This window comes from Chaetodon trifascialis, chromosome 11 (assembly GCF_039877785.1).
Source record: "Chaetodon trifascialis isolate fChaTrf1 chromosome 11, fChaTrf1.hap1, whole genome shotgun sequence".
Lineage (NCBI taxonomy): Eukaryota > Metazoa > Chordata > Actinopteri > Chaetodontiformes > Chaetodontidae > Chaetodon > Chaetodon trifascialis.
This window is the reverse complement of record NC_092066.1, coordinates 14,546,284-14,566,498: the sequence shown is the minus strand read 5'-3', so window position 1 is coordinate 14,566,498 and position 20,215 is coordinate 14,546,284. Positions and strand designations below refer to the sequence as shown.

Sequence of the window (20,215 nt, the reverse complement as noted above, 5' to 3'; positions counted from 1 at the left end):
GGACTGCAGAGCTCAGGCAGACAAGAGTACATACACACAATATGAATACTGACACAAATCGAAGCTTGCACAGACACATTTACCCAGACTCAGGCCGAGAGTTTCTCCAGAGACAGAAGTGTGTGCGGCAGTATTTTGTATTTCTCTCACCAAACATGCAAACTGGGTCAACATATTGTCCGAACACGTTGTTAGAGAATGATTACGGGTGCAGCGTACAGCAGATTTAATTACAAATTTGCATAAACCTGATCATAAACAACAGCTAATTCTCAAGGGTTGTGGCCTTGAGTCACATGACTTACACTTGAGTCAGACTCAGATTCTGACTTTGACACCAATAACCTCACTTTAGCCTTTGAATAGCCTTTTGTTAGCATGCTAATAAAATCTTTGCATCAAAAATTTGGGAACTAAATGTTGCCCTTTAAAAGCAACATTCAGCAGTTTAATGTTAGCTATCTAATGTTACTGCTAACCAGCAGCAAAGTTAGCCTAACATTGCTACTGTTTAAGAGCAGAAAAATCAAAGCTTTGACCTTGACTTGACTTGACAGCCAAGACTTGAGACTTACTTGAGACTTTCAAAGCAATGGCTTTGTCCCACATTTGCTAATTCTTGTACAACTATGGAACGTTTACAACAATTTGAAACTGACTTACCACAGTTGTTAAAAAGCCTGAATTATAATACATTACGGCAACTGACCTTTCTCTGTGATGCCTGAGCAAACTCAGCTGATGAGGATCCATGAGATACTGTACGGCTGACAGCTCTGGAAATGGTGAATCTTGAGTGGACACCTACTGCTCCAAGGGATCAGTCAACTAAATATAAACATCTGAACTGTTAATTCATGAGCTAATTCATGTTTCATGCCATACACTGTAGGTGCAGCAGGGCTATATGGATTCATGGTGAGAGGCTACATCACGGTCTCTGGGGATGGCTCCATGCCTGGGCTTTGAAGGCAAAGCTCACGTGTGACTGTCATGAAAGCTGGGATGTTAATGCCATGCAGCCAGGAGGGAGTAGTAGTAGCGGTCTGTACAGTAAGCTGTGGAGGAGCACAGTGGCTCCCCCCTACGCTGTCCTGGGGTCTTTGGAGAGAAGAGTCGCTCTGAGAGGAGCACGTGTATCCTGCTCTACTCACATGATTCATCTCCACCAGCAAGCAGCCCGAACATGAATTATTCACTCTCCACTGTGACACGGAGGAGAAGTGGGAGGAAGGGTGGAGGGGTCGTTGGATATGGGAGAGAATGCCTAATATGATGCACAGAAATGGGTTGGGTGCTCTAGATTAGAGAGTACCTGACAAAAGCATGGCAGGGAGGCAAAAGCATTTCGACTTGAAGCAATGACGGTCATAAAGAATGGGGTGCATGACATATTGATTTGAAACTTTTCATGGACAATAAGCAGAATATTATATACTGTACATACAGAATGAATAGACAGATTCCTAATTCTGCCTGCCCCTGGACTTAGATGCTGGATGAAAACTCTGGTTTAGTAGTGAGAAATGCAATAAACTACTGCTCCTCTTCAGGGCAAAGTGTTGAGAATTATTCAGTGATGAGTGCAGGGACGTCTTTGCAAATCTGCAACAGTCCACGTTTAAGACTGTAACAAGCATATATCCCAAAATGTTAAAGGTCTTGTGGGTCCAGAGTGTCATGAAATAGAGAAATAGAAATAGAGGAATTTCCTCTTGCGGGACGAATAAGGGAATATTGAATTGAGTACTGCACTCTGCAACCATTTCAGTCTCTGCAAGTGTTACACCTACAAGATACAACATGTTTAACACGTTGCCTTCGAGTTATTGGAATGCGTGCTGTTTTGCTTTTGACAGGTAACTGTTACCCAACCTCAACTGACTGAGCTAAATGAGCCTAAAGAAGTGCTGGACCTCTCCCTTTCTTGATATTGATGTTCTTATCTGAATCTGAAAAGTACTACATTTTCCCCTAAACCTGCAATAATCAATTTTTGACCCCTAAGAAGCCTAAAAAAAGATTAACATTGTAGGGTCTTTAGGTGCTGGATATTCGTCCATGTTCACCAACCAATCATTAACTCTTTCCACCTGTCATGTGCTTATTGGAGCTTGCTGAAACAGCTGGGCTGTAAAACTAAATATTGAGCTCACAGGGACTAAAAGGCTCAGCAGAACTGCAGAGATCCATCCATCCATTTTCTATACCGCCTATCCCTTTCAGGGTTGTGGGGGGGCTGGAGCCTATCCCAGCTGTCAACGGGCGAGAGGCGGGGTACACCCTGGACTGGTCGCCAGTCGGTCGCAGGGCAACACACAAGACAAACAACCATTCACGCTCACACTCACACCTAGGGGCAATTTTAGAGTTACCAATTAACCTAATGAGCATGTTTTTGGTCTGTGGGAGGAAGCCGGAGTACCCAGTGAGAACCCACGCATGCACGGGAAGAACATGCAAACTTCACACAGAAAGGCCCTGCCCAGGGATCGAACCGTCGACCTTCTTGCTGTGAGGCACACGCACTACCTGCTGCTCCACCGTGCCGCCTAGAACTGCAGAGATGTGTATTAATTCTTTGAGTTCTGGTGCTATGAGTGACCCTTTCACATTTTATTCAGTCTCAATGTGGAAAATATATTAGGTTGAAAACTAATGATGTCTGTCCCTTTTACCTTAAAAAAATACATCCTGACAGCTTCCTCAGAAGGTCAGGTCTTAAAAAGTCAAAGTCCAGCACAGGTGGAGCCCTCCACAGGATTTGCTGAGTGAGTAAAGCAGAGCGAGAGTTAACAAAGAGCATCATCCTGACTTCACCCCTTCAGCCATTATTCATGACATGAGATGTATGGGTGCACCTTCTGTACCTGTGCAGTGTAACTCCAGAGCCTTATGTCACTGGTGACAAGGACTGACATCACTGCAACCCGACACTGACCTATAGCAAACAGCTCAGCCACAACGGTGACCGCTTGATAGCAAGGCTGGCAGTTGGAGGGCAGCTCGAACTGTCGGTTCTGTCACGTTTTGGACCCTTTTAAACAACAGAGTGACACCACATTACCCCGTCCCACTTTATGTGTTTACAGGATACACTACTGACCGAGATTCTCACACTCAGCATGGACATGCATGTATGCATTCGCAGGAAATCCTTATGAGGAGGAGGATGATGCATCGAGTCTGGTGAGTCATATTTGTACACATTCTGTATGTATCAGCACGCGTACTACGGCAGCAGCTCTGGCGCTATGTAAACCATCCACCCACACATCAGAGTGGTGGTATTATTATGATACGAACGATCAACACTGGCAGATCTGTTCGGATGTGGTGTTCATCTGCTCGGGAAGCTGTAGATAAACAAGCGTTTTACTTACAGAACAGATCACTTTCAGGACGCGCAGATAAGCTGTAACGTATCTAAAAGTGTCATGAAGTGTCTCGTGTGGACTCTCCTCACAATCAACAGGTGGATGAGGGCTCGCTGGCTGTTGCACCCAAACGCAGGAGTAAGGAAACAGCATCCCCAAAACACTGAGTCAGTCTACCCCCCTCCATCCACTCGCAGCCAGACATCTGTAAACTGATCCTAAGTGGGCCACAGGGCTTCTCCAAGAGGACAGAGGAAACCACTCTGTTAGCGCCCATCTTCGCACACTCACACTCTACTGATTCGATTCCTCAACATCCACACTCCAACATGGTTTGCGCTAATGCACGCGCGCGCACACACACTTATGGCCTCTCCTGAATTATTTACAATGGTGGTGGAGGCGTGTGTCTAAGTGACCCGACCTGTCCTGAGTGTACTGCACCAAAGAGGTAACATGAGATCCGGAGTCAAGATCCCCATGAGGAATTCCAGGTAATCCTACTGCCTTTTCAAGATGTTTCATGACATTCTGATATTGATCGATCTGTTGTATGTGAGGGAGAGTGATGCTGTTCATCCTGAACTGAGAAATTTACCTTTGATCTGAAATATCTCAACAACCATTCAGTACAGTCATGGCTCCCAGGGGACAGCTCCTAAGGACTTTGGACTTTGACTGTTTTCCTGTAGCACCGTCAGCAGGTATAAACCAGATTTTTTACAAACATTCATGGTAGCATGGTAAACTATGACAGTGCATAAGGTAAACATACCTGCTTAACATTATCATGTTAGCATTATCATCGTGAGTATGGTAGCATGCTACTGTTAGCATTCAGCTCAAAACACCACGCTACTAGCATGGCTGTCATCTCTTAGTCAAACCAACCTGATGATCCACCTTTATAAGAAGCTTTTTGAGTTTAAATGCATCATAAATATAACTTATGTCTTATTTTCTTAATATTTCATGTGGCAATCAACTTTTTAGTGTACTGTCAGAACTAGCCTTTGGGATCGCCATGTTAAGAATTACTTCAGTAGACACAGAGCGGTCTTTGTATTGGGACAACTGAATAATTTGAAATGAACTTGAAATATTAACTTTGTATATGTCAGTCTGAGTCACTGTCTGACCTTTCTGGAGCAGTCAGAAAGAAGATAAGCTGTTGATCCAAGGAGAATGACAATTCATCTACTCTGTAACCTCTCTCTTTCTCCAGGTGTGCGTCCTCAGCTTCTCCTATTCACCTCTCTGTCCGCACTGGACTGCAATAACACTCATCCTCCGTTATCTCTGTCCATTCTCTTCCTCTCTGAGCTCCGGTTTGCCTAAAGATACTGTACGAGGGATAACTGATTGTCTGCGGTGGTCAGATGAGGACAGGGTTTCACTCTGCAGGACCCTCAGGTTTATGTAATCTGGGTTCATCTGAGATTGAAAAGGTATGTTTGCAACTCCTGAGGCAGTGAGAGCGCACGCTGTCATCCTGTCCTATTCTACCGCATCAACACTGATCTATTAGATGATTTGTAATAGCTGTCCACATGTTCACCGCATCAGTTCAGGGTTGAAAGGTTTGAGAACTATAAACAAAAACCATGTATGATAAAAAGAGTCTGAAACTAAAGAAATAGAACTGTAAACAAATGAAATGTAAAAGAGTGAACCGGGATGTTTTCATGAAAGCAGTTTCACCTTATTTTACATGGTTCATCTGAGGATCGGTCTGAGCTGACTCCACACAATCAGTAACATGAAAAGTGGCCTACAGGACCTACTCAGCCGACTGCATTTCAAAATCTGGGAGAGGAAGTATTGAATTATGACATTAACTATGGGTGAAAAAATATATTATTCAATACCTGCTGAGCTCATATGCTCTATCGTCTGAAGTCAGCTGATACAATCTCCAGATCATAGCCAGCATCAACGTAAACATAACCTCACCACACTCCATGATGTACCTACGACATTTCCAAGCACATGGCTTTTGCTACAGTGTGCGACCTACATTACACTCAACTTGACGAATATAAACTTCGACATGTTGGTGATGACCCACAGGAGAAAAGTCCTACGTGCACAACAGTAAACATGGCAAAGTGAAAGCAGAATGATGTTACTTGTGTTAATAAAGTAGTTAATAAAGTAATGAAGTTGATCCATTTCACCTCCACACTCATCACTGAAGTTCATTATGCGAGTCATGAAGCTACGACTGGTCAGGGTCCAGTCTGCAGTCTGCTCTGCTTCCCAGAAGTCAGTTCTTTGTTATGAACCAATGGAGGCTTCAGTATGGGAGGATGATTAGTGAGAGGCAAGCAGAGGTGGATCCTCCAAGTGCATTTATACGTGTGTGTGTGTGTGTGTGTGTGTGTGTGTGTGTGTGTGTGTGTGTGTGCATGCACCCACCACACTGTGGGTGAGGCAGAGTTGGTCAGTGGGTAGAAACACAAACTGAGTGCTATCTCTGGTCAGCAGACTTGTATGGACCACAGCGTACTGTCACCTTTAGAGATACTGTACATCCACACACACACACACACACACACACACACACACACACACACACACACACACACACACACACACACACACACACAGAACAAAGCACACGCACGCACACAGAGACACACACAATTTATGAACCAGTGAACACGTATTTGAACTGGGGCAGAGAGAGAAGCAGGGAGGAGGTGTGCATTTTATTTAGGTCATATTTCAGATCATATTTTATAAATTCTCTCTCCATCTTCTCTGTAGTTGTTTACTGGTCCCATGCAGCTCAGCAGACCCCCTCCCTGCAGCCCCCACTCCCACCCCCCTTCTGAAGGAATGTGCATTTGAAATCAACTGCCTCTCTTCCTTTCCATTTCACCTCACCCATAGCCTGCAGCCAGGCATGTGGATGGCAAAAACGTGTAAACGTCTTGAGGAAAAAAAAAAAAAGAAACGAAGAGCGAGTGGGTGAGAGGAACATGGAGAAGAGGGGTGGTGAGAGAATAAAGATGGGAGGGAGGGAGGGAGGCGGCGGGGTGAGAGAATGAGGTCTCAACGCCGGTCTAACAAAGCAGATCTACTCTTCGGCTCTACCCTCCAGGGGTGCAACAGCCTGCTTGGTTTCCTTCATCCCTCCATCCCTGTTTTTAACCCTCCCGTTCTCTTCTTCTGTCTCCAAGCTCCCTGCCTTCAAGAGCCCAATGTGCGAACGCTATAAGGCACCATCTGCCCTGGAGACGCTTGATTTTGTGCAAGTATAAATTCGCCTGAGCGAGTGGGCTGTTGCTGCCCGAGCAAAGCGTCTTCCTCAGGAAACTGTTTTCATTTGAAACTGACCTAGAAAACAAAATACCTTACAAAAATCTATTACATAAAGATAATACAGTATTTGATAACACATTCATTTATACAGGCCCATGTTCCCCCTGGACGACTCGCGGCACAGTGATGGATAACAGGGAAAACGTGAGTGTTGGATTCCCTCTCTCCACCCTCCAACTCCCTGACTTCCCCATTTTGCCCACCCAACTTTCCTCCCCCTAATTTCCTCTCCACTACCCTCCTGTCCTCCCCTCTCTGCTCCTCATTCAGCTCACACCCCATGTGCTATGCTCACCCACTGCATGGGTAAATTATACATCAGAGACCCTCCTTTCTCTTCTCTCTTCTCCCTTGCTATAAGACAAAAAATGGTGTGTTTGTGCTTGAAGACGAAGCTGACACTGATTCAAAGAGGAAGATTTCTATGCTCAGTACCTGCTCTGATAAAGATGTGAGCGCAGGTTGTGTGGGGCTTGTGGAGGCACGGGCGACCGTAGGAAGACAGCAACATCCTGTCCTTCAAGTGGGCGCATCCCTCCCTCACACCTCGTGTCGCCATGGAGACAAAAGTTTAGCACTGGTCATGGTAATGTATGTAGGTCAGTACGGGACACCTCTCAAAACAATAACACCAGGAAGCAGAACAGTGAAGCTCGCGCCTTCATTAGGCGAGGAGAGCGCCAGAAAGTTCGGATAACGAGCAGCGCTGATGTGAGAAAACAGCTCGAGCAACACAAAACTACACTGAATGTTTGCAGTGGAAATAAACAGCAACACTTCACTGGGATTTGAGGCTTTTTCAGTCTGCCGACAAGCAAGGTTGTGTGTCAGAAACGTCTTTCTCTGCAGCCTAATTAGTGGGTTGACTTGAGGTGAATCCAGGAGTTCAATAAAGACAAATCCCTGTTTTTTGACACTAAATGCAGCTCTGAACTGGGTCACTGCTGATGTGTTTACAAAGCGCCTATTCAAGATGAAGGAAATGGAGACAGTCTGCCTTGGTCATTTCCCTTAAAATGAGGGAAACTCTTGTCTTCAGGGACATTTTCAACAGCGTGCCCATGCTGTGAGATGTAATGTCAGTGTTGGTGTGTGTTGTGTGTGGTCTGTGAGAGCGCAGTTCGACCCCTGTTGAACCGATCAGCATCTCTGCATTCAGCTGCCACATTCTCCCCTCTGGCTATCCGGCACGCCGAGCTAAAATTAAAACCTCCCTTTCTTCCCTTTTCATCAGAAATAACCGACTCTGGCTTTTATCTCTCCTTTCTTCTTTATCTCTCCCACTCCCTCTCACTGCTTCCTCACCCTTTCTGCCTTCCCTTTCCATTGGGGACCAGAGAGAGGTTTGCTTTAATTACTGAACTACTTTTCACACCAGCGGAGAAAGACAGAGACACACTTCAGACACCCACGCCCGCCCACTGTCATGCTCCCAGCATCCTAGCACTGCCTTTCATGCCTATACTCCAGAGTGTGTGTGTGTGTGTGTTTGTGTAAGCATTTGTGTTTAATTTAGTAAAAACTTGCCTCATCCACAGCCACTACTTTATAGCAGTCGCAGATACAAAGCAGCGTTTCACTGTGGTCAAATATGCAAAGTTAATTAAGCAACGTTTGCTATTCTTGGTGCAGAATGATGAAAGAACGATGCAGACTTTGTGAAAAACTTCGCACTGGATGGGAAGGCACCGACTCAGCGAATGTGTAATTAATAAACTCATCTGCCTTTCAGAACAGTTCAAAAAATAGTAAAACTCAGAGGAATATGAGCCGCGGAGAAACTAGAGCAAAACGTGAGTGCCTGGTACAGTGACACTCTTGGCTTAGAAGCCTGAGAGGAGGGAGGGTGTTCCCCTCTTTTTGGCTCACTCCCTCTGTGCCTCTGTTTTCTCAGCCTGTAAATCTGATGCTACCCGAAGCCCAGGACACTTATTACACTTATCAAGCCCTCGCTCGCACTTATATGTAATTATCCATTAAGTTCTTGTGGGTAGACTTGAGTCAGCAGTTGCTGGGTAATTAGTTTATTGTTGCCATTCTCTATTTAGCAACACTTACGACTTACACTGCAGCTAATGCTTTACTGCTTTCTGATTGGGTTTTAGCCATTAACAGGCACTGGGCATTAAGCTTGGACAGAAATTGACAAGTCAATCGAGATAGAGACAGAAACAACAACTTCAATAAAGTCTTCACTCGTTCTCTCCTTTTTAATGGCGAGCCAGAGATGAAGGGTTTGGCAGCAGCTGGAGAGGGAGGAGACACAGCGCGAGGCAAAGGGAGGCGAAATGGGCCAGTGTGTCTGGCTGCTGAAGGGGTCTCCCACGGGATGGGGAAGGGGGACAGGACAGCCCGGTGGAGTTTCCAGCAGCACACTAACACACTCCAGTCCTTTCACTAGGCCAGTAGCACAGGGAAGCCACGGAAACTGAAACCAACACAACTGGCACCTGAACCGCCTCCGTGCTTCCAGAGCGGCTCTGAGGGAATTCCCTCTCTGCATTTTCAAGTGACATAACTTGTTGATAATCACTCTAAGAAATATCTGACCCTCATCATGGTATTGATCACTCGGCCACCAAACATTTCCTTCAGGGCAGTCACCATTATGTGATGTGATATCTGTTTGAATTTCTCAGCCGAACTGGTTCTTCAACAATGGATGTGAACAGCAACTTGCCGTGCTGGCTGAGGCACTCCACCACAAGGCGGTAACACTAGTTTGACAACACGACAGACCCAGTTTCCTTATTGTGTGAATGAAGCTAAAAGTTTTATTTTTGACCAACCAGAGATGTCACATCACTCCACACAGACGGAGGAAAGCACTACCCACGGTGCAGAGACTTTCTGGAACCAGGAACTGGGTCTGAGGAACTGGTTCCTGGGCCTGCGGTGAAAATGGGCGATTAAGAATATTTCATTAAAACGATGTGTTCCAGTTTTCCATCTGTACTAACACTTATGTGTTACTTGGCAAGAAAATAAATGTATCACCTATTCTGGCCCAGACGCCCAGACAGTCTCTTCCCCACTGGGGACCTCCCAGTGACTAATCCCACTACAAAGCAGAGGTGGGTCTGACTTCTCTTTGGCTCACTGGTTTGACTAATAATAAAAACAATAGTATGCTGCTATTATGGAGAGGCATATTTACTCATGAGTGCAGCAAGTACATGTGTTTTTACATTTCTGATTCCCTCTGAGGAGGAGGAGGAGGATGAGGAGGAGGAAAGGTTCACTCTGACCCAAAGAGCCCACTGAGGGAAACCAATTCATTTAAGATGCTTGTGCTTATCAAAGAAATAACAGTCAGAGGTCAATTCATCATGTTTGGCTATGGGACACTGGTACACTTACTCTGTCCCTCACTGGTTCACACACAGTACTGGTTTGTTGTTAAAGCCCACTGAGCCAACATGAATCCTCAAAAAAAGTTGTAGCTAGCTGTGCTGAGTAACAGTAACATTAATTCACTGAGTGACTGTAGAGAGACTTAGCGGCAGAAAACACTTCTGTACAGCACAGGACTGCTGCAGACGTGGGCAGGCCAGTTTCCATAACAACCTGAAAAAAAAAAGATAATTTATTCTTGAAGTTTGGGTGTAAGAAAGCAAGTTTGCTCATCTACTTGTCTTACACACAACATATAACAGCAGTCTACGTTGATTGTTCCTAAAGCAAAGCTCATTCTTCCCCATAGCTCCTCCATGCTCTCACAACGCTCCGTCCTGTTTAGAGGAAAGAGACTGTCGACTGCTCCTCCATTCAGAAGTAATGTAACATCAGCTGCTCGGGTGGCAGTGCGCCCAGCAATAAACATTATTGGAGACAACAAAACATAAATCTCTAATGGGGATCAAAGCTAGATTAACACTCAAACATTTTCCAACATCGCATTTGTTACTGAGGCCAGTTTTGCCATCAGGATAATTTCTTGGAGCTGGAGCCTTGAGGAAATGCCCAAATATCTGACACAGGATTTGAAGACTGCAAGCTTTTCATTGGTCAACATGGAGACCCTTCTGGATTTACTGTAGGCCACAGCAGTGCTGCATGACACTGTAGACCATAAATGCTTCAATCACGGTTGCAATGAGTTTTTGTCACAGGTTGACGCAGGAATTAAGTGTAGAGGAATTAAAAACTTCATGGGGGATGTGTTCGCTTCTGCAAAAGTCTATTTCACAGGACACAAAAGGCAGTAATGACAGTGTGCAGATTTTAAAAGGTTTCTGCTGAGCTGATGTTCACTGTGGTGGATTTCACAACATAAACAAGTTTCAAGAGTGTGGATTGGTTTTAATGCTGCAGGCAAATGAATGAAAAGCATCAATTGCCTGAAAGTGGGAGAAAAACTTTACACACCACAGAGGCAGTAATGTAAAGTATACATGGTTTTTATCAAAATAGCGACAACACGCACAGTTGCAGATTTGGTCCTTTAAAGGGAAAAGTGTGGGTTGAAATTTAGAGACATGAGAGAATATGCCCTGACCTCCCAGCCTGTGCAAGAGTCTGGGAAAAGGTGTCCTCAAATCATAGAATTGCCCCCTAACTGCACAACAGCGCAATTATCTTTCAACTCAATAAGACAGCACTCTTCCTCTTTCCAGTTACACTGCCGACATTATAAAGCAGCTCCTGCTCTTCACACAAAACCAGGCCGAGACTCATTAAATAGTAGATCATAAAACTGTTCTTTAACTGTGCTTCTACTGTCTCATTATACGGTAAGAACACGAGTGTTAGAGCCTTCACAGTCAGGCAGTCAGAGCTGCACACTCAGGGGAACAAGTGATGGGTTCGAGCCCAGCCTAGTGTGACTGTACCATTTGTGTGGGAGGGGGAGGAGGAGCTGGATCCAAATTAAAGCAGAGGGGCAGAAAACGGTTGGAAGTGTGGACGAGAAGAAGCTGAAGAAGAACAAGAAGGAGAAGAAGAAATTTAACGGAGCAATCCTCCCTCTGGCTTTCCACATAGCCTGACATGAGAGTGTCCGTGTTGATTTATTCTTATGTGTGTGTGTTACCTCTGCTTACTGCGTATGGGTGAAACAGCGTGAAACCGTTGCAAGGAATGTGTGTCACGTTCATGTGTATCCTCGTAATACAAACAAAATGGGAAAAAAACAAACAAACTGGAAACAACATGAGTCACATGTTCGCCACCTGAGAGACGAATGGAGCGAGGTCTGCAGGAATTTGTTTGGTTTGGGCAAGCTGTAATAGTTTTTTCACGTCAGCTAGTATTGGCCATGTTTCATGCTGGCCGGAAGAGCATTATGGGAATATTCGGGAAGATGACGATGACGGGGGAAACGGCTTCTTCTTTGGCGTTTGTAGTGGAAACAGCTGATCAGTCATGTGAGTTATGTTCGCTAAATCAGAACTTATTCCGCAAAGGTCTCGCATTCAACACTTTTTCAAAAAAGGCAAAAACCACCTGAAGAGAGCATAACATTACTTTTGTGAACTTGAATTTAGCCGTTCCCTTCAAGCTTTGCGAATTCGGTATTTCAAAATGTGCATTAAAACACCTCGATGGAAACACGGCGAGTGCCTTTAAGTGATTCAGGCCCCACACTCTGCACCCACTCTGGTGTTTTCACTTGTTGCCTCGTCTCCTCAGGACTGTGTGCGTGCACACGCTGATATCTGCCTCACATCTCAGTTTTGTGACGTCCTCTAATTCTCAGCAGAGCTCCACCCAAACTGTGAATTCAGTACACCTGTGTGGGTGTGCAGGGGGGCCTTTAATATGACACTTACTTTGCTCACAGCAATTATTTGCTTGTCCAGCTGATCCTGTCCTGTGATATATGCAGATATCGGCCTCTTATCAGGCCAAAACAGTGACTCAGAGCACAGACGATTGAGTTCACACCGGCTTACAAGCAGCAAAAGAGCACTCGCATTGCCAACAAAACCATATAATAAATAAAACAATTAAAAGGTACTTTGTCAACAAAAGTGTTGTAGTGAGATGTAGTGTACTGGCGTCTGGCCAATGAGGAAGTCTGTGAATGGAGTCAGCCGCGAGGAAAACAGCTTTTACTGGAGGGTGAGCGGCTCCAAAAGAGAGTTGGCTCCGCTCTGACACCTCATACTAATGGCTCTCCTGGCATTGCCAAACCAACAGCACATTAGTCTGGACAGCTGCTGTTCAAACACACCTTGCTGGAGTCATTAAAGACGTCTGGGATTGTTATTAATACACCAAAAGGAGTGGATGGATGGATGAAGCTGGTGAGGCTCAGGGATGCCTCCACTGATTGATTGACTACTGGCTGGCTGTTGCAGCTCTGAGGCTTCTCCTACTTCCACTTGGTTGCACTGGACTCCCACAGTGAGCAGAGTAACAGTCACTGTATGAGTTGATGTTGACGTGACTGGAGTAGGGCTGAGTCACCGGCGATGAGGCTTTAATCCAAATTTAACAGCCAGAGGAATTCCCTGACTGTTGTACTGCAGCATCAGGACTGACAATGTGATCAAGTGATCGAGTTTTTGAAAACACAGCATCGTATTCAGATTTGGTTTTGGTCCCAAAGCTGAACCGCTGGGACACGCACTCGAGATCACACCGGAGGGTGGAGACGAATGTGCAGGTGGTTTGGTCAGTTCCCCTGGTAGAGGTAAATTCTAGGTTTACTTTGTTAATGGCTCAGACCTTCAAAGGCAACACACACCGTATGTTTGGATGTGTGTATGACCTGAATCAATCATGACAAGCTTTTGGTCTTCAATCTCCCAATTCCTTATGCTAAAAAAGCCTGAGTCCACCATTATCATCTATTCATAAAATAACGCAATGGCACCTAATTTATACCCTACAGCGTCGGCCGTGTGTGTTGTTTACAGATCAAAAACAACCAACTGCTGAGATGTGACCTAAATTTATTTTCAGCCTTCATTGCTACAGTTCATTTTAGATTTGAAAGAAAACGCTGCTGACTGCGTATTGTCAGCAGTGTTGACTGCAGTTATTCAACCGTTCAATGAAGATAAAATAGAACAGAGTCACTGTTTCTGACTGGTTCCTTCTGGGATACAACAGTGTTGTGGGGAAAGCCTGAACTCCCCATGAGCCTTTACCTCAGAGGTACTTGACACTGAAGATGCATTCGAGGTCTAAATACAGATTTTTAGATTCGTGCAAAAATTCAACTGCAACTCGATCACAGGCGCTTGTTTAATGTTTAATGTTGATAGCTTATGCAAACTCTTGGTCCTCTCGAACAAAACAAGAACAAGCTGTTATGCCTCTAACAAATGGAGACTTCTCCCTCGGTCCCTTCGCTTTACTTCTGAACAGCTCCTCTTTACTTAGGGAAATCAGTATGATCCTGATGTTGACTTCTGTGTGGGGCATAATGTTTAAATCCAGAAAACACTCATCAGAATATGTAAATCAATGCTTCTCAATATGATGTTATTGCAGACTTAGTGTTCACTATAATGTATTATCTATCTCAAGCAAGTTTCGAGTAAGTTAATTACAGCTTCTCTCGAGTAAATGGAAACCATTGGCTGCCTGGAAGGTAGGAAAACAATAAACCACTTCACTAGAAAGAAGAGATGCTAACTGAAACAGCAGTCAGGTTCTTTAGGAAAACATCAAATTTTACTTCAGATAAACTGATGGTAGAAGCCTGTCGTCAAATACGCCTTCAGTGCAATTGACTCCAAATTTTCACAGTTGCACGTCAGCCTGATATCTACGGACAGTAATGACAAACAACATCAAGAGTGCTTCTCCCAGAGCTAATCCCAGAGGGGACTGAACAAATCCCTTTGCTTCTTGCCACCGGCATCAAAGCTGGAGAGAGTAACACCGCACATCAAAGCCTGAAATGACTCAAATAAAAAAAAATTAAAAAATCAACAGCCGACAAGCCGAGCACCTAGAAACTCCTAAAAAACTCAAATCCACCTCATTCCTCTTTCACCGTTCCTGGCTCATTCGGCGAATACCCGCAGCAAACAATCAAAAGCTCACTCGCTGTGAGCGGCTTTGTCCAACCTTAAAATGTCACAACCGATTCAGGAGACACTCAATAGTGTCCTGACTCATGCTAAGCACTGGCGAACTGTTGCTATTATTTGGGAGCTATTTTTGTGGCAGCAGTCGATGCTCCGGGCAGAATATGCGGCTTGTAGACTGCAACAGCGGCGTCTAATCACGTGCCCCAGACTGGGAGAGAGAGGCCTGGAGCTCGCCCACTTAGGTCACCTCAGATGCTCCATCCTCAAATATGAAGTGCTGCTTCAACTGGGAAACTTTTCATGCCACACGTTACTGCTGCATGATCGTTGTGTGGTTCTGATGTGGCCTGAATGAGGGAGTGCGCAGCTGACTCATTTGTGTGTGTATATAATTTTGCATGGTGAAATACAGTAACGTGAAAATCTCGGTAGTAGCAGGATGAGACCGCGGCGGCAACACGGTCGCTCCATCACTCTGTCGCACCTTCTGTTTGTTTGTGCTCTGCTTATCTGTCACTCTTCTTCCTGTCCCTCTGTCTGTCTCTCCGTCCCCCTCCATCTGATCGAGGACTGAATGAGCACTTGGATTCAAAAAAGCTGTGATTGTTTTGTGAAAATTCAGCGTGGCCCCAGGCTGTTGTTTTTCATAATTAAGTAGTGGAGCAACAATCTGGCTCCAAACGAAGCCCACAGCAGAGAGGGACGCTCACACTGCCGGGCTGTTCCAAAATGTTCCTCATTTAACGTCCATACTGTACAGGTCTGAGCTGACCACATACAGTAGTCCTGCAGGGGTTTAAGCAGGCGGAGGCACTGTAGCAAAACAAACCTTCCACCCTCCACCCTCACTCCCTTCACACGTGAGCAACTTTGTCTCGTGAATGCTCGGCTGGCAGCTCTTTCGCCTTGTCTGCTTCTAAATTTGAAGCAACATGAAAGTACGGTCCATTCTTTGCCATTTCTGTGTAATTGCATCATTTGGCAAGTGGTACAGTTATTTCAGGCACTTGGATATCTCACTGTAAACAATGCGGAGGCTCAGGGGGACATAAAAAGGAGAGAGAGAAGGGGTGAGGGGAATCATCCGAGCTTATTTTCTCTAAGTGGGTCAGGATATAAATTCATCTGACGTTTTGGGACAAAGGTCACACAAACACGTTTTTTTTGTCTTATGTTCAACATTTGAAGCTTAAACCTCAACATGTTAACATTTATTCATCCAAAGGTTTGGATTTAAAATGCCTAAAATACTCAAAGCTTATTCAAACTGCATGAGTGTATATGCTGCTCGTATGCAACGTCTTCATGTTACACAGGCTTTCATTTCTCTGTGGGTTTAAGACGCATTTTAAAAGGCTGAAATAAAGCCCGCAGCTTCACCTCAGTTTCGGTAAACAGGAGACAGTCAAAACAAACTTTCCCTTCCCGACCACCTCTCGGCTGCATGGCAAGAGCAGGATGGGATGCGCCGCACTGTCACCTAGTTTCCATGGTAACCTGTTGCTATGGAAACAGGCCCTGGAACAGACTCTGGAGTCGGGCGGTGGAAATTTTGCTGCTGGAGAGGCGGAGGGAGGTGAGGATAGCAGGGAGAGAGGCAAAAAATAAAAAGAAAGAAAAGAAACAGGGGAGAGGAAAGTGAAAACATGAGGAAGAGGATGGAAAGTAAAGTGGAGTACAATCCTATCCGAGCACCAACACAGCTCGCTCATCACCACACCACCCTCTGAACTACATCTTCAGAGCGAGGCTGGCTGTTTTGTTTTGTTTTTTTCCTTTTTTCACTGCATTAAGTGCAGGATTTTAGGGGGGAATCAAGTGTTTGATAATGGCCAAAAAGGAGGAAAAGGAGGGAGCAGCCTCATTGACATTCATCTCACACGTCTGTTGGCCGTGCACAGCAAACATTACATAACCGCCATGATGGCTGATGGTGCCACTACAGCCAAACACGGAGTTACACGCTCCCTCTGCGTGTTCTACTCCTCCCATCAGACCGGTTTGAGTTGAAGACATTCATAATGAGGAGCACTTTGACCCCTCCTCATATGTTTAGGATGATGTATGAATGTTGGGGGTCTTAAAATGACTTTAGGCATCTGATCAACAAAATGAGAATTTGTGTGCGTGTGTGTACCTGCATGCATGTTTTGTTGAACGAGTGTCATTACATTTCCTGGACACTTACCCTAATCATAACCATAACCATAACCATAACCATAACCATAACCATAACCATAACCAGTGCTTGCCTAACTCTAACCTTAACCTAAACCTAACCTTAGCCTAATGTTAACCCAAGTCTTCACCAAAAATTGTAATGATTTTTGTTACGAGGACTTGTGTTTTGTCCCCACCAGGACGCTGAGTCTTCACAATATGACTGCATAAAAAGATTTGTCCCCACAACAACAGTAAAACAAAGGCACACACACCCACATACATACCCACAAACACACCTACACAGACACACACACGCACGCACGCACACAAATAACATGAGTAAGAGGGGAAAGTGGCAAACAGCTTAATTTGTTTGTTACTGAGAAAATAACAAAGAGGCAGCGCTGCTTGCTGGCAGGTAAATCCAAACATAACACACTCATTTGCAGATGTCCACATGAAAGGCTGTTTCCCAGAAATTACAGACCGAGCAGCCTTCGGACAACATTTGATTTCCTGTAACGTCTTCTTGCGCACACACCACCCCCTCCTCTCCATCTCCATCTAGCTCTCTAATCTTTCCCTGGCTGAAGTTGGACTGCAGCCTGCTGGGTTAGTCTATACAACTGCTGTCACATAGACAGCCTTGGAGCATGTTGTGTAGTACAGTCAGTGACAGACAATATGGGCAGCAACTGGCAGGGAGCACCATAGCACAGATGGACATGGACAGACACACACACACACACACACACACACACACACACACACACACAAACACACACACGGACAGTCAGATGCACACTTATTCATGCAGTCTGAGGTTTATTCACTCAATCGGTCTGACAAACTGCACCACAGTTCAGTCACCACACTTTCTACATTATGGCCAGTGGGATAAAAACAAGTCTGACAGCAAGGACGTGCAAGTGAGTCACTCAATTTATACACAACTTAAATACAAATTTCTTTTGGATCATTATCACCTTTTGGCTGAAAAGGCAGACACATGACAGTTTTTAGTGCTGGCCTAATTAATGTTTACAGTCCGTCGAGGCAACCTGAACATCAGACATTAAAGGAAAAGTTCAACATCTTGGGAAAATTTCCAAGGCATTATATGCTGAGCTATTTCTTGTCAGGGACTGGATTCACCTCTGGTTGCTAAGCAACAGGTTCTGACCAAGAAAGCCAAGCACGTCAGTCCCCAAAACTATTCAGGTTTGTAGGAACTAAACAAACATGTTCTTTAGTGAGTTTCCAGGTGCTGGAAGGCAGATTTTGTTACCTTTGGACAGAACCAGGCTAGCTGTTTCCACCTGTTTCCAGTCTTTATGCTAAGCTAAGTTAGCCAGCTGCTGGCTGTAGCTTCATATTGACCATACAGACAGGAGAGCTACATCGATCTTCTCAAATCTCTGCAAGAAACCACAAGCACAAAAATAGGAACTGTCCAATGAACAATGTAAGTTAAAGTTTTGCTGTTATATTTAAAAATAAGAAATTTCAATATGCAACATCCCACAATAACCACTGACAGAAGCACAGGAACAGGAATCAAATAAGAGAGATGACATGATGGGAAGGGAGAAGATCTGATCGACAAACCAGGAGAGGAAGAGGAACAAGACAATCTGTGCTCTATGAATCGTCACAGTTGCCTCAGGCACGACTGTTTTCTGTGGACGACGGGATAAAAGGTTTGCAATGACTTCAGTCTGACGACACTAAAGGAGGCGATTTAATTAACTGATTTGGAGTATTACACAGCTCCACTTCTGTTCAATGAACAACCCACAACTGCCCCCTGAAACAGCATCCAGAGGCTCTGTGATCTGTCTGTGGGAAACCACAGCTATATGTATGAATCTGTCTATTCATGTAAGATTGTGGGGATTATCTAAAACCGCGATTCCAAAAAAGTTGGGACACCATGTAAAACATGAATTCCTAGAATTACCCTGTGGTTGTTTGCCTCCACCAACCACTCAAGTTGCAGTTCACATCCACGTCTGTCCAGACTCATGTAATGTCATAGTAAAGCTGACCTTTGACCTATGAAACATCATCTTTTCATGATTTCATCATTTTTGTGAAAGCTTGTCATAATTAAAGAATGAATTCTTCGTTTATGGTTAATAATGTGTTTTGTGAGGTCACTGACCATTTACCACCAAATTAAAATGAATCCAAGTGGATGTTTGCTCCAAATTTGAAGAAATGCTGTCAAGGTGTTCCTGAGATATCGCAGTCGTGGGAATGGGACGTATGGACAGACAACTCCTAAACCTAATGCCTATGCCCAGCAGCAAGTGATCACATTCTGTTTTATTTATATTTTACACAATGTTGCACCTTTTCTGGAATTGGGGTTATTTATTTGCGACATGACAGTGTGGTTTTATGTTTTTTTTAAATCCACATTTACAGTCCACAGTGGTAAATTACTGAGGAAAAAAAAGCTTCCCCTCATAAATTTACAATAAAGCCATAAATGTGTAATATTAGGTACAAATTGAAGTCAACCATCTGTAAGAAGAACATGAAGTTTTCAAGTTAACGAGGCCCTGAAATACAATGAAGTCATTTAAAACATGCAGTTTAATGCTTAATACCCTGGTACATTTAATGGCAAATACATTTATGTCACATTTTATTTGCTGAGATTTGTTCAAATGAAGGCTCTTTTGAGTCACAGCAGACGTTAGGACGTTTCTTGGACTTGATTTATGTATTTCTTCATTGCTCCTCTATGTTGGCAGACGGCAACCATAATGACATTTTTTCACATATACAATAATGTGTGTGTGTGTGAGGTGCAGAGCCTGCCAAAAGCCTGCTGACAGCCGCTGGCAGCTACTGTGTTGCAGATGCATAAGTCACTGTCACAGCATCACGCTTCCTGCAGCTTGGGAGGTGTCAGTTAAATAAATGTATAATTATCTGAAGGTTGTCAAGAAGCAGTTTAGTGCGGCGTTGCGCTGCCTGACTCAAAGAGGACGGGAAGACGAGCTCCTCAGATCTCTGACTTCTTTTCAGTGCAAAAGAAATGTGAGGACATACAGCAAAGACCTCTGTCTACACATCTGGAGCTGAGACACTGGAGGGCACATCTGTGTCATGTGTGCTTGTTGATGTGTGTTAGGTTTTTGTGCATGATGTGTCCAGGCATGTATGTGTATGGAAGTGTGTGTGTGTGTGTGTGTGTGTGTGTGTGTGTGTGTGTGTGTGTGTGTGTGTGTGTGTGTGTGTGTGTGTGTGTGTGTGTGTGTTTAGCGGTGGTGTCCAGCTGTTCAACAGTGGGATCCCTGCACATCTGGCAGCATGCTTTGGCCTGGAGTTGAGAGGGTTAGCTACCAT

At 44.6% G+C, this 20,215-nt stretch overlaps 1 protein-coding gene across 1 annotated transcript in view; it reads right to left on the bottom strand.

Annotated features, from left to right (window-relative positions):
• ece2a (endothelin converting enzyme 2a) overlaps positions 1 to 20,215 on the bottom strand; it is a 70,702-nt gene that overhangs the window by 3,258 nt on the left and 47,229 nt on the right. The gene's annotated exons all lie outside the window — the stretch shown is intronic.